A 13,240-nucleotide genomic window follows, 5' to 3' on the forward strand; every position below is an offset into this window, starting at 1 on the left:
TCTAAACATATATTTTTTAAAATTTTTCCTATCAGTCCAAAACAGTTTCTAAACATCATTTTTGTATCAACTTCTATTTGATACAGACTATTTTAGTTTCCTGTTTTCACTAAAATCAGATTGAAAGAGCAGAGTTCTTGTAATCAGTTCTTTGCCAATACTAAACCACTAAGACATTTTCACAATGATTGTCACTTCATATTTCAAGCTACTACCCTCAGCTTCTTCCGATGTAGATATCACAGAGAAAAAAAATGTCTCCAAAGAAAGAAATTCTAATGACAAAGGGAAGAAGAAGACAAAAGATAAATCTAATTTAAATTAGATTTCAGGCTTGATTAAACATGAAAACATCTGGTCAACCCATGGTCTGATATGCAACCCCTTGGTTTTCCTTGACTAATTACAATCTTGTGTGTTCAAATCATTCATTCCTTTCTTATTCAGGAAGGCACAAATATTACAACTCTTGACCTTAGGGAACCCACTTCTTGAGGGGCAAAGAAAGGGGGCATACCTTGAGCGAGAAGGAAATAAGCTAGAATATACTGGCATATACGGCTTTTGTGAAGTTGTTTGTGAACTGAATCGCACTTTATAAAAGAAACTGAAGGGTTTCTGCTGCTAAGGATTCTTGGAAAAAGTCAATTGTCTAGGGCCCCTGGGTGGCTCAGTCATTAAGCATTTGCCTTCGGCTCAGGTCATGATCACAGGGTCCTGGGATTGAGCCCCAGGGTGGGCTCCCTGCTCTGTGGGAAGCCTGCTTTTCCCTCTCTCACTCCCCCTGCCTGTGTTCCTGCTCTCACTGTGTCTCTCTTTGTCAAATAAATAAATAAATAAAATCTTTAAAAAAAATTATCTAGGTCCCACATCAATCATTTAAATTAGAATCAACGGGGGGCGCCCGGGTGGCTCAGTCGTTAAGCGTCTGCCTTCGGCTCGGGTCATGATCCCAGGGTCCTGGGATCGAGCCCCGCATCGGGCTCCCTGCTCGGCGGGGAGCCTGCTTCTCCCTCTCCCACTCCCCCTGCTTGTGTTCCCTCTCTCGCTGTGTCTCTCTCTGTCAAATAAATAAATAAAATCTTTAAAAATAAATAAATAAATAAATAAATAAATTAGAATCAACGGGAGAGGTAATTTAGTATTTTTTTTTTAAACCTATGTAGTTCAAATGTACAGTTAAGGTTTTGAAAAATTTCTTACACACTTTAAAATGTGTGTCCTAATGACTAGATGCTCCACCACCAATTCCTGCCCTCAGAAATGACTACAGCTGCCTCTCTTGCTCTACTAAATTTGCTTTGGACTCAGCCTCTGGTCCCTACCATGCCCTTCTATTTACCACACAGCCACCAGCGTGGTCTTACCTACAAATAAATCTGATCATGTCATTCCCTAGCTGAAAACCCACTAGCTCTCCAGCACATGTCTAATATTGGTGAAGTTCAAACTCCTTAACTTGGACTCCAAAATCCTTCCTATTCATCCTGCTGCCTTCTTCCCTATGCTCAACCTCCACTGCTCCATGCAAGTTCATTGTTCTCTTTAGGATATGGCTGCTAGATAAAAAATACAGAACACCCAGCTAAATTGGAATTTTAGAGAAAGAACAAATAATGAAATATTTGGAATACATTTATACTAAAATATTATGTTTTTTTCTCTTAAATTCAAATTTAGCTGAGTGTCCTCCTGCATTTATATTTGCTAAATCTGGCAACTCACTCCAGGAGGAATTCTGGGAGCTGTGTCACCCCCTCCTGTCTATTCTTTCCCAGGCAGTCAGGCCCTCTTCCTCTGAACACACTGCTTTCTTCAAACTTCCACCTAAGGTTAGAATCATCTTGTTGCCTATCTGGTGTCAGGAACTAAGTCTTATTTGTTTCTGTAACCTAGCTCCAAGCTGTGCCTGGAGCATGGGTGCTTAATAAAAGCTTGGAAAGTGACCAGACAGCACTCCCAGGAAACCCTGGCCAATATAGTGATTAGAAGCACTACCTTAGTTTTGAGTACTACAAGCCTTACTCTTTCTGGAACATTATCAACACCCTCAAATCACCTGTGGCAGTCCATGCCTGAGGACACTGTATCTTCCAGATACTTTGGCATGCCATCTTTGAGTTTCTTTCTCTACCTTATGAAAAAAATAATTTTTTTTGTTGTTGTTAGCTTCCTTTAGAGGAAGCTCCACAGGAAAGCTCTTTAAATATCTGTATCATTTAACTGTCACAACAACTGTATGATATGAGTTGCTTAAGGATTGGAGATGGGAAGTTGAAGGCTCAGGGAGGTATGTAATTACCATAAAGTAGCAAGAAGCACTCTAGGATTTGTAATCAGGTATGTCTTACTCTAAACTGTGCTCTTTTGAATTGACTATGCTGATTTATTTCACTTTTTAGCCTGTTCTTAAATATCAATGACATTTTCATCCAAGAGTGAGGTGGCCAGGATTCAAGAGGGCCTCCCAGTGATCCTCACTTCCTGGTATTGACACCCTGTGTAGTGTCCTCCCACATTGTCTCATGGTTGATCTGTGTGATTAATAACACATGGTAAAAGGTATGCCACTTCTGAGATTAGTATAAAATACTGCAGTTTCCACTTGGGGCATGGTCTTGCTAGCTCAACCAGTCTCTTCCTCTTGGATCTCTCACTATGAGGCAAGCAAGCTGCCATATTGTGACTAGTCTTATGGTGAAGTCCATGTGGCAAGGAACTGAAGCCTGAAGCCAACAGCCAGGAAAGAACTGGTTCTGGTTAATGATCATTTAAGTGAGCTTGAAAGAAGATTCTCCAGCCAGTTGAGCTTCGAAATGACTAGTCCTGACAACTTCACTGTAAACTTGTGAGTAACCCTAAGCCAGAACCACTCAGCTATCCTGTTCCTAGATTACTGATGCTCCAACACTACATGAGGTAATAAATGTTTAATGCTTTTAGTTGCTAAGTTTTGGAGTAATTTGTTATACAGCAACAGCTAACTAATAAACAGGGTAGATGAGACTTTCTTTCTTTATCAGCTTTTCTGATAGAGTTAAGGAAGGTTTAGTGTCTGAAATCACACCATTTAATCTACTGCCTCAGCTCACATGATGATAGATAAAGACCTTCTCTTAGGCTAGAGTGCAAGTGTCCAAGCTTTGCTTCTAGTGTATCAAATATGAAGAGAAAAAAGACCAACAAGTCTCTTTTTCACAATTTAGCAACTGGGGAGCAAACAATCCCCCTCAAGCTCTTGACTCTTCCCAAGGCTCTGGTGGGTGGTTATTTATAGCTGATTCTGAGTTATTGCTGCATAACTTCCCCGATTGCAGTTTGCACAGTATTTATTGAGCAGCCTTTAATGATGAATAGAGTGAGAAACACCAGGCAAAGAATATGGTAATAACAGCACATAAATTTTATTTTCATTTACCATGAAAACACCTGATTTCCTTCAACATTGTAAACATGTCACATTATTAGGCAGTGAAAGGCTGATGAATTTAGACGTTTATTTAGACATTGTTTTGAATGGAAAATGTACTTTAATTCCACTTGCCTCCACTATTACAGATCATTTTATATTTGTTTTATTTCACTTTGGTTTGTTTTAATTAAAAAAAAAATCCCAAGGAGAGAAAGCAACTGGAAAGTTTTCTCAGGATGGGATTGGTTTTTTTAAAGATATTTCTCTTCTTATTTTCCTGTGAACAGTGAGGCAACCTCAGGATAGAACACTTAATGGTCAGAGTTGGCAAATAGCTCACACTTTGTAGTTAATAAACCCGATCAGAACTAAGTGTTTAGAAGGAAACTCTGCTAGACCATTTTTTTTTAACAAAATGCAAAAATGCACTCATTAATTATATATAATTCTGTCCTTAGTTAAAGAAGGAGATTTCAGGCTAGGAAGGCATCTTATCCCTCGACTTCATGTTAAGGGAGTAAGTACCTATGAGCTTAAATTACTGCCCAGGAAAACAACAACCACCTCATTACTGTCAAGCCCATGATTTGCTGTTTCTTTAGCATGATGTGTTTTCTGGTACTAAGGTTCTGTCAGTCATTTTAATAGAAACTCCTACCTTTAGGGTTTATCATTCAACTGTTAAAAAAAATGGTTCTGGTTGGTCAAAAAACAACGTAAGGGTGCTTTGGAGTTATATGAGAAATAGGAAAAACGAAGAAACCTATACAGTCTTAACCACCATGCTAAATTTGGTCAAACAGAATGTTGGAGCCTTTATGTGACTCAGCAGTACCCTGTTCATTGAACCCATTGTATGCCTAGGGGTGGGACAGTAGTCAGTCAGGGCGATAGGCCACATTTTTTACCAAAGAAAGAAAAATTAAAGAGTCACAGGATCTAGCATCTGATGGGCTTAGTTCTAAACTGCATTTTATAGATGATTAGGTAATGCAGTCACAGTGATGGGGAAAGAGGGGGGAAACAGATGGAGCACTGAGATTCTTGGCCTAGATATCTAGGTTCTCAGTGTGTATGTCAATTTGTAGGGTGACATAAAGTAAGGTATCAGGGTTTATCCAGAGCACTGTAATTTAGAGGGAGTAATAATTGAAAGCAACCATTTTAATCTACTATGGGATATTTTGGGCCCCTTTCTTCAAAATAAACAGTTCTTCCCTTCCATCCCTTGCTGAACCCAGATCTGTTGGCCACTGTGTAACTGGAAAGAGGAGAAGACCTAGAGAATCAGGAGTCCCAAAACCACTTTATATACTTTGAGTGATCCACTCTAACCTCCTTTATTCTCCAAAACATCAATGGAGGGCATGCTTTTGGGCTGTTTGCTCCAGAAATCACCATTTCCAGTTGGTTATTAGTGCACACTCTCTTGACTACAAGTGACAGAGACCAAAGTCAAACAAGTTTAAAGAAGAATGAAAAGAAACAAAAAGAAAAGAAGAGCTTTGGCTTATAAAACTAAGCCAGCGATGGTTGTTGAGTAGAAGTTCTGGCTCCTTATATGCTGAAACTAAATGCTTCGACAGATCATCAGGGTTCCAACTCTCAGCTCTGTTTGCCACTGTGTTGGCTTCGTATTCTGGATCTCTCTCAATACAGTGGGAAGGATGGTCCTGGTGTTCTAGGCCAATGAGCCCAGCCTAGAGCTTATGATCCCAGAAACACATGCATCTCACAACATCTTTAGAGAAAAATCTTGGGGTGAGTTTTTATAGGCGCAGCTTGGGTCCTATACCCATCCTCAGGCAGATAAATTGTAGCAAATAGGATGGAATATGATCGGCTAAGGCTGAGCCATATGTATGGTGGTTCTCTAAAAAGGAGATACTCAGTACACACAAAAAAGCTCATGTTCACTATAGAAAAGGCAACCCATAGAAGGGCAGAAAATATTTGAAAATCATATATCTGATAAGTAGTTAATATCCAGAATAAAGAATAAAGAATTCCTACAATTCAACCCAATTCAACAACAAAAATAGGAAATACCCCAATTTAAAAAATGAGCAAAGGGCTGAATAGACATTTCTCCAAAGAAGATATCCAAATGGCCAATAGGCACATGATAAGATGTTCAACATCACTAATCATTAAGGAAATGCAAAGCAAAACCACAATGAGGTATCACCTCACACACATTAGAATGACAACAGTCCAAACACATCATTATAACAATGATGGGGACGTGGAGAAACTGGAAGCCTCGTGCATTATGAGCGGGAAAGTACAATGTTGTGCCACTGCTATGGAAAATTGTGTCAGTTCCTCAAAAATTTAAAAAAATTACTATATGATCTAGCAATTTCACTTCTGGGCATACACCCCAAAGAATTGAAAGCAGGGACTCAAGGAGGTATTTGTAGACCCATGTTCATAGCACTGTTATTTGCAGGAGCTAAAAGGTGGACACAACCCCAGTGTTTATCAATGGATGAATGGATAAACAAAATGTCGTGTCTCCGTACAAGGGAATACTGTTCAGCCTTAAAAAGGAAGGAAATTCTGACACACTATGACATGGATGAATTTTGAGGACCGGATGCTACATGAAATAAGTCTGTCATAAAAGGATGACTACTGTATGGTTAGTCTATATGCTTATAGGAAGTATTCATGGTAGTCAAATTCATAGACAGAAAGTGGAACGGTGGTTGCCAGGGGCTGGAGGGAGAGGCAAGAGGGGATTATTGATCAGTGGGTCTGGGTGCAGTTTTGCAAGACATGCAGTTCTGTGGCTGGATGGTAGACAGTAGCATGACAGTGTGGATGCACTTAGTATCACTGACTGTACACTTAAAAAATAGTTAAGATAGTAAATCTTGTATGTATTTTATTGCAATTAAAAAAAAAAAAAGGCATGTCCACTATAGAATTTTTAAAAAAGAAGCAAAGTTGGCCCAATTGTTTCTAAAAACTTTTTCTCCGTTTATCCTTTAGAGACTTTCTTCTGGACATCTGTTATGCAGATACTCCTGAAATCATGTGGAATCCTCAGTGCTCCCCCCGATTTGTTTTCCCGATACTCATGTAGCTCTAGGAACTCCCCATGTGCCCACTCTGGTCAGAAGCCTCCTCAGTCCCATGCTTTAGTTCACGGCGTGTGTAAGTCAGTTGTGCCAAAAGCTGTTGATGTGTGCGTTATCTCCAGGAAAGGTGTTTTGAAGAGGGAGCATCTAGAGAATGTGTTTTTGCTTAAATGTAAACCAATTCAGCAGCTTTCATTGGGTAGTTAACTCTAGGGATTCCATACAGAACTGGATATAATCGTGATCCTTAAGCCAGATCCGCTGAGGGCCCTTATTACCATTCTCTGCAGAAGTAACATTTTTACTGCACAAGGGTCATTTGTCACATAGGCAACTCAGGATGGTATGTGCATGGCGTTAGGCCCATAGGGAGAGCAAAGAGTTATGGGTAATGCCATTGCTTGCAATCTCACATGCTCTGGATTGCATTTTTCCTCAGATCATAATTCTACAAGTTCTGAGCAACTCGATTGCAATAACTGGACAGCCAGATGCAATGCAACGAGCATAACTAGACAGTCCACTCGATGGACCTAAGGCCCAATTCTATTTGTGCCACCCACAAGTCACAGGACTTTGGGGGGTCACTTTAACGATGTAAGAGGACTAATGATACCAGCTCTCAGGGATATGATAACTAAATGAGGTAAGATACGGTAAGCTCCTGGCTCATTAAGTCTCTTCAAATGTTAGTTTCCTTCCTCTTCCTCCTTCTGCATGCTCACTTCAGAGCTGCCTCCAAACCTACTGATTAAATCAAAGCCTGGCCACCTCCTGCATGATCCTGGGAATTCCTCACCTTGCTTCAATGGTACCAGCTGTCTCTACCTGGGTCTGTCTCTGCCAAGGTCAGATGAGTAAAACCACAACAACCATAATACAGGCTTCACAGAGATAGATGGAGGTACATGAATGAATCTCCCTGTTTTGGATAGACAGAAGAATAATGTTCTCTTTTCTTAAGAACCAGTCCTTTTTTTTTTTTTTTTTTTAAGATTTTATTTATTTGACAGAGAGAAACACAGTGAGAGAGGGAACACAAGCAGGGGGAGTGGGAGAGGGAGAAGCAGGCTTCCTATTGAGCAGGGAGCCCAACTCGAGGCTCAATCCCAGGACCCTGGGATCAAGACCCGAGCCAAAGACATACGCTTAACGACTGAGCCACCCAGGTGCCCCAAAACCAATTCAGTTCTTGAGCCAAGCATGGTGACAACATATACTTCCAGAAGTGGTCATAATCAGTGGTAGTAGATTTTATTTAGGATAGCAGCTGGTCCTCAACATTTGGAAAATACACTGGTCATTTGTAAAACTTTAAATGCAAGTTTAAAAAATGATGTGTTATACTACCTTTTTTCCAGAACCCTCTCTAATGTCTCCTCCACCTCACCCCCTGCTGTTTCCATAATTGGTGTAGATATAATTTCACGAGCTAAATAAGATGGTTTTTAATTTCTATTCACATACACATTATTACTGTCCACTTTCATGAGAATAGGTTATCCCACCATAACATATAATTTAATGAAAGCTGTATTTTTTTGGAGTACATAAATCTGTCGAAGAAGAAGTGACTAAATCACTTGTCATTCTGTTGTAGAGCTCCTTCTCCATTAGGTCTTCACTGTTTGGCAAATAAATTAGCAATGTCATGTTTGTTTCCAAGCAGACATAAGCTGGTGATGACTTGTACAAGTGAGTGACGAAAAGGTCACAGAGGCATTTGAAGTCCTTCAGGGTTGTAAATCCAGATACAGTATTACTTTATCTTTACAGGAAATTAGGGTAAGGCGAGAGACAGGAAAGCAGGATAAGTCAACTGGTAACCCCAAATAATTTTTCATGGTGTACGCTGTACATACACATTCTCCATTCCTGCCATCATTTCTAGCTTTCACTAATGCTCTCTCAAGGTAGCACAAATAGCAAATCTTGTTTAAATGACTAATTAATATGATCTGATAAAATTATTTAGGATTTTATTGACTGCTTTCAGAATAATTCCATTATGACTTGACAAGGTGTTTAATAACCAGCCAGGAGGTCACTGCAAGCTCACCATCCCACTGGACAACTCTACTTTGAGGTCCACCACCACCTCCCACGTAACACTTCCAACCACTGGACTCAGTATCTTCCTCCAATAACTAGCACCACCAACAGCAATGGAAACGGCTGCCAGAATCCTTTTCTCTTTTGTGTTTCTGATCTCTGTGAATGGCCCCACACCTGTATCTTGGGCACTGCATCTACCAAATTTCCCAAATTTTTCCCAGAAACCCAGAGGTAAGGTGGGATTTGCCTGAGGGCATGAGGAGAAGCAGGAACAAATGCTAAATGCTAATTATTCTTAGCATCTTAATCTCTTTAAATCTGTGTCCCTGTCTCCACATTCGTGGCCATCACCTAACTCAGGAATCTATCAGTAACTCTTTGGGACCCCGTGCCAGCCTCACAGATCCTCCGTCCTCCACTGTGGGGCCAGAGTCACTATTGTCCAGTGCAAATCTGGACACCTGCACCCTCTGTTTACAAGCCTTTCATTTGACACCTACTGATCCCATAATAAAATCAAAACATGTATTGAAAATCAAATCAGATGGAATATTGAAATCCTCATGATCTGACCCTTGCTTATTTTCCAGACTCATTTCTTACTATTCCCTCTCTTCACCCTGTGTTCCAGAAATAGTAATTATTTGTAGTAGGTTCCCTGACCACACCATTCTACTTTTCTCTCTTACCTGAACACTCTCTTCTTTATTTTCTACTTTGTCTAGATGCTTCCAATCCCTGGTCTTCTCCATTTTGTCCTTGGAGGTCTAGCTTGGAAATCATTTTCTCCAGGAATCTTCCCTTTGAGGACTGCTTAAGTGCCTCTGCAAACTATTCACCATGCCCATGTGATACTCATGGTAACCCCTTTCACACTCTGTCTTCAGATTCACCCCTACCTAACTGCCGAAGAGCTTGAGGGTCAAGAGTGTGATGAGTTCAGAGTCAGCTGTGCCCATGGTTCTGTGGAGACTGATTTACTTGATGGCTCCTCCAACTTCTCCAACACACAGTCTCATTCAATTCTGTGTATTTTCACTGAAGGCTTCACAGAGAACTAGATTGACATCATCATTGCAGCCACAAGGCACAAAAATCTATTTTATGACTACAAAGACAACACGTTACCCTTTAGGCACCAAGAGTGTTCCCACAAGCCCCAATCAAGAAGTATTTTATTGGGGTGGGGCACCTGGGTGGCTCAGTTGGTTAAGCGTCCAACTCTTGATTTCAGCTCAGGTTATGATCTCAGGGTCATGAGATTGAGCCTCGTGTCGGGCTCTGAGCTGGGCGTGGAACCTGCTTAAGATTCTCTCTTCCTCTCCTTCGGCTCTCTCTCTCTCTCAAAAAAAAAAAAAAAAAAAAAAGTATTTTATGGGGAGGGAAGAGAATATTCTGGTTCGTATAGAGTTATCTGCTTTGTCAGATATTAGCACATTATGTTTGAACATTTTTCAAATTGTGTGCTAACACAATTCTGGAAGGTTCTCTGGATGAGGGACAGGCATTTAAAATCAGAACTTGAGAAGTTTTCCCCTTGGTGCTGTGAGAAAGCATCTAGTTTACTAGAGTAAATCGCCAGAATTGACTTTGGCTTGGTCAGATTTTTTGAGGTTTTTGAGTGGTGACCCATGAATGAGAATATATATTCTTTTATACTACTATATTCAATAACTATTTTTTAAAAATGTATATCCTGAACAGATGTGAAATAATGGTTATCTTTTGCTAGCTAAGGGAAATCACACATTCCTCTTTCTTTTCTTATTCCTGGATCTCAGAATCACAAACCACAGTCTTTGCAAATAGATCTAATTTTTATGTGATATTTTGTAGCTTTAAATAATTTAAATCAACTAAAGCTACTGGTGTTGCATATTATTATTATTTAATAAAAGAGTAATGGGGGCAGAGGAATCAATTACTGATTCATTGCAAACTTATTTTTTCTTTTCCAGATTATTCTCAGTTCACATGTAACTCTATTTCCAAATACGTCTTTACTTATGACCATCCTTGCTCTTTATTTTCATGAATTATTAGACCAGCAGACACTCCAGCTAAGTTGTAAAAATTTACATTAGTTCCACCCAAACTTACCTGCATGTTTTCTCTTTTTTAAAAAAATCTAGCTCAACTTTTTAAAATCTTTTTAATTCCAGACCATGATCATACAAGTTTTCCTATGGTTTATATATTCCTTCAGCAAATATTATTTGGGGGTATCTACTACATGCCAGATACTCTCCTAGATACTGGTTATATAGAAGTGAACAAAACAAAATAAGACAAAAATCCCTGTCCTCACAGGGCACACATTCTAGTGCGGAAGTCATCCAATACAAAGGATAAACAAAAGTATGTGCCATGCTGGGTAACTGTAAATCTAGGGATTAAGTATTATTTAACAGTAAAGGAGGGAAATGATATAATGCTGGGGGAACATGTGGGACATACTCAATTTTGAGGTGAGCCTTTTAAAAAGTTATGAATGAGGTTGTCAGAAATTTCCCTTTGGTTTGCATCTGAACAACAGATCTGCAAATAAATCAATACCATACACAAGGTAAAAAAGCTGTTAAAAGCTATTTAAGGGGTGCCTGGGTGGCTCAGTCGGTTAAGCGTCTGCCTTCGGCTCAGGTCATGATCTTGGGGTCCTGGGATCGAGCCCCATGTCTGTTTCCCTGCTCCATGGGGAGCCTGCTTCTCCCTCTCCTTTTGCCTCTCTCCCTGCTTGTGCTCTCTCTTGCTATCTCTGTCACTATCTGTCTCTATCAAATAAATAAATAAAATCTTTAAAAAAAAGCTATTTAAGACAATGAAATATTACTCAGCCATCAAAAAGAATGAAATTGTGCCATTTGCAACAACATGGATGGAACTAGAGGGAATTATGCTGAGTGAAATGAGTCAGTCAGAGAAAGATAAAGAGACGCTGAACTCTAGGAAACAAACTGAGGGTTGCTGGAGGAGAAGGGGATAGGAGATGGGGTAACTGGGTGATGGGCACGAAGGAGGGTGCTTGAGGTATTAAGCACTGATGAATCACTAAATTCTACCCATGAAACTAATAATACACTATGTGTTAACTAACTTGAATTTAGATAAAAGAATTTTTAAAAAAGCTATTCAAGAACAACACTCCTTTTATCACTCTTGGAAGCTACTTATAAACTGGGTCCCATATTCATCTAAAAAAAACATTGCTTTAAATATTCTAAAAGGTATTATGTTGTCATTAATGAACTGCAACTCCTTTCTCCATTATGCTTGAATGTGACTGTTCCTATGTCAAACCAATGCAACTCACATCCTTTCGGCACACCAGCCCCACTTGTAGTCTTGATGAGGGACATTCTGTCATGTTACATCTCACTCGCCTTAACTGCAAATGACATCTAGGTATAAGCAAGGGAAGGTAAGAATACATCAGGAAGCTTAAATATAAATTTCACATTATTTAGAATTGAGCTAAGTCCACACAACAAAAACTCTACAACATGGGAGGGTGAAGAAAATGAAAACATTTCCAAAGGTATTTATTGAGAAATAGTAAAGATGTACATATTTTTACAAGCTTTTATTATTAATTTACATTTCTTTAAATTATATCGGCCCCAATAATCTATACTTTACTAATACATAACAGAAACCCTTGACTTTGTGAGATTTCCATAATGCTACCATAGTTGGGAGTCAAAATGCAACTTTGGCTCATGATGCTTAAATTTGTTTTTGAAAGAAATACTAAATGCCATATTCACTGAGAATGTAGGCTCTTCAAAAAAAAATGTGCTTAAAAAGATAACAACTTCAAACTGCAGCATGCTGTTGACACTAGTTTGAATCTTCACTCACCAGGGACTAAGGAAAAAAACATTTTTAGAGTTATCCACTTTTTTGTGCACAAACTGCATGATTCTAAATTTTTTTTTTTTTTTTTTTTTGCCTCTGAATTTGACTTAACAAACTTTTGTAGGGGTAGAGTATGCCATAATATTGTAGCCAGGCCGCCTGCTTTGATATTTTTCAGGTGTGACACAAGGTGGTTACCCTTCCTAGTGACAGACCAAGTTTGTACATGTAATAGCCGCAAACTCATTTCAGTGACAGAACACTTTTCAAATTGGTTTATAAAAAGGGACAACAGTCTATGTCAACAGAAAGTGGGAACTGCCAAAGGGGTTGTTCTTTCTGTTTGTTGGCTTTTTTTTGTTTTTTGTCTTTTTGTTTTTTTAGATCAGAAAGGAAGAAGATCTCTGTTCCTAGCATAGGAAAGGCAGGGTTCTAGTTTGAGCACGCCTGAAGTTGCATGACAAGCTGTGAGGTCGCCCAGAGTGGCCTGCGCCATTGCTGTGCCATCAAGCTGTTCGTTAACCTAGCATTTAGATTTTATGCCGGCAGCCTCTTCTGAACACACAATCGGGGGAAAATAGCACTGTGAGAAATAGCACTGGGTGAGGTCATCGGTGACACTTCCTTTGCCTGTGAAGGGGTGTTCCTTTCCTTACCTGCAGGGTTTTAGCAACATTAGAAGCCTTGCTTGTTTGATATGAAAAAGAATTAAAAGTCTAGATGTAATGCCACAGCTCTATCGTTTAAAAAAACTGGCTAGAAAGATAATATTGTTTTATTCACAGTAATAAATATTTAAGGTATTAGTGCACAAAATATAAGTATTGATAAT

The sequence above is a fragment of the Halichoerus grypus genome, chromosome 9 (assembly GCF_964656455.1).
Source record: "Halichoerus grypus chromosome 9, mHalGry1.hap1.1, whole genome shotgun sequence".
In the NCBI taxonomy this organism is placed as follows: Eukaryota; Metazoa; Chordata; class Mammalia; order Carnivora; family Phocidae; genus Halichoerus; species Halichoerus grypus.